This window comes from Sinocyclocheilus anshuiensis, unplaced genomic scaffold, assembly GCF_001515605.1.
Source record: "Sinocyclocheilus anshuiensis isolate Anshui unplaced genomic scaffold, SAMN03320099.WGS_v1.1 scaffold732, whole genome shotgun sequence".
In the NCBI taxonomy this organism is placed as follows: Eukaryota; Metazoa; Chordata; class Actinopteri; order Cypriniformes; family Cyprinidae; genus Sinocyclocheilus; species Sinocyclocheilus anshuiensis.
In genome coordinates, this window is record NW_015554133.1 from 778,550 (window position 1) to 781,416 (window position 2,867).

The 2,867-nt window shown below is 36.9% G+C and overlaps 1 pseudogene; it reads left to right on the plus strand.

Annotated features, from left to right (window-relative positions):
* The first annotated feature begins 165 nt into the window (after positions 1-165).
* Positions 166-2,867, plus strand: part of LOC107670307 (solute carrier family 15 member 1-like) — a 12,187-nt pseudogene continuing 9,485 nt past the window's right edge.

The window sequence follows — 2,867 nt, forward strand, 5'->3', positions numbered from 1 at the left end:
TATATATATATATATATAGGGATTTCGCCTAGGGCGTCAAATTGGCTAGAAACGGCCCTGCATCCAACACTTTGAGAGTGAAAGCAGTTTCTGAAGACTGTCTCTGATCTGTGAGCATGTTTGTGAGTTTTCAGAACAATCATATACCTGTCCATAGTGTAAGCCATCGGCCAGGTCACCATGGCCGTCAGCACTATTCATGACCTCACAGATGCAAACAGAGACGGCACACCGGATAACTTCACCTTCCACATGTGAGTCAATCATCACACCATGCACCTCTGTTCCTCACTCACAGAGAACATGATTAATAACAGAATTTACCATGAAGCAAACCAACCAGCTCTAAGGTGAATCACATCAGTACATCATTTGTTTTGCAGCAAAAAGTTTTTGAAAATCAGAAAATGAATCATATGAATAAACTACTCTTAAAGCACTGTAATTGAATCGGTGTGGATAAATGTGTGAAAAGAGCTGTTTTCATACTCTAATGCTACAACATCCCATCTCACAAAAACATACAGTATATGACCAGTTTTTGAAATGTTTGTAAATGACAACCACACTGTTGCCCTTGTTGAAACTACACTGTTGTGGTTTCCACATTTTCAGTAAACTAAGATAAACATTAATCCCATTTCTATTGAAACTTGTATGTCATGTATTTAAAAAAATATTTGTAATTTGACATTTGTAATGATGAATTTGCAATTTAATACATTTAAATTAAATTAACTTTAAATACAGTATCAAATAACACAAGTAAAAATATAACCATGTGCTGTAGTATGTTAATCAACACGTCAAAATAAGTGTACAGTTTTTAAAAAATATACTTTTTAGACCGAAATATTGTGACACACCAGTAAGCTTTCAGGAGAAAAAATATATTTCAGAATTTTCACAAAGAAATCGCTTTTTAACAAAACAATAAATTGATTTTTATTCATGTTAAAGTAAATGCACGCACAGTTCAGTGATGAAACTCTTCTGAGAAGCTGAGTGGCAACACTATCTCTTCTATCTATGCAACCTTTTTTATTTCCTAATCCATGTCAGTACTGTGCACCATTAGAGTTTTCTTTATCCCTCCTCCTCCCCAGCACCACCTGTCTAGATCAATTACAGTTCTTCCTACTTTGCCGTGCCGCAGCAGTAGCATGTGTTCTGTAAATCTCAGTAAAAATATTTGCTCATGCCAGCAGCAGAAGCATAGCAGATCTACTCCGCCAAGACTAATCTTCCTTTCGTATCAATAAAATGCTGTTAAAATCTATTTCGGGAGTTGTCGTAATTGAAATCTTTTTGTACAGTTTTAATGGAACTACACTAAACAGCCCTGATAGAACTGAATCTATAAAGTGTGTTTCTCTTTCAGTGCTCTGTCCATGCTGGGTTTGATCCTCATTGCTCTGGGCACTGGGGGTATTAAACCGTGTGTTGCTGCATTTGGTGGCGATCAGTTTCAGGAACATCAGGTACGATACTTCCTAACCTCTCCATTCGCTTACGGCATCTTCTTAGCCTTTCTGTCTAATGGTTTGTTGTGATGTGTTGATCTTTACAGAGTCGCCAACTCAACACGTTTTTCTCAGTGTTTTATTTGTGCATTAATGCAGGGAGTCTTCTTTCCACACTCATTACACCTGTTCTCAGAGGTACATGCATAACCACACACATTTCCATTATACTTTTGCTCGACTCCCTCCATGACTAACGGCTCTCCTCCATGTGTGCAGCTCAAGAGTGTGGCATCCACACTCAGCAGCAGTGTTATCCTCTGACTTTTGGGGTCCCAGCCCCTCTCATGGTCGTATCTCTGGGTAAGACTAAGTTCTGCACAAACTGTACGCACACACACTGATCTGTGTATGTGATTGGGATGTGTATTGTGTGTTACAGTGGTGTTCATCGCTGGCAGTGGCATGTATGTCAAAACAGATCCAGAAGGAAACATTATGTGGTCCGTGTGTAAATGCATAGGGGTTGAGTCGGCATTACTCAATAACCAAAGATCCTGTTTAAAGGATGGATTCTTTCTTCTGTGGAACATAAAAAGAGATATTTTGCAGATTGTTCATGCTGCTCTTTTCCAGAGGTGACTTAGTGCCGTTGAGACTAAATAGAACTATAAAAATATTATGAAACAGCCTGTATGATTTGTGCTTTGCTGTATATTGGAAGTGATATGATACCTCTGTGTGAGGAACACAAAAGTTCCTCTACTATAGCTGTCAAATCACACTGTCATTGACACTTGTTATCAAATCTGGTGTATTATTTTAGTGTCATTGATATACTATTATAGTTTTTGTATATATTTTGAACTAGATTGTATTTTTATGTTTTCTGTTTTCATTTAAATTTTAGTTAGAGTTTAGTAATTTAGTTTAATATGTCTGTATAGTTTTTTTATTACTTTTTTATTTATTAGTTTTAATTTATTTAGATTTAGTTAACAAAAATTAGAAATGTTGCTTTGGCAACTTGCTGAAATAAAATAGGTTCAATTCATTTTGGGGTGAACTAACTCTTTAATTCATGAATTTTCATTTTTGTGTGAACTATCCCTATAATTCCTATATTCTTTTAATTATTGCATTAAATCTAATAAAGCCTTTTCTTTCTGTAGTTTGCCATCAAAAACCGTTTCAGGCACAGAAGCAGCAGGTATCCAAAGAGGGAACACTGGATGGACTGGGCCAATGTAGTCTCAGCCTTTAGACGTCACGCCTACGGAACGTTGGCTAAACGTCTAATGCATATGGCACACAAAAGTGGAAACACTTCAGGAGTTTCGAAGTCGTCAGCGGATTGGTTGAATTATACAGGATTTCTGGGAGATGTGTGTATCGCGTTATGTA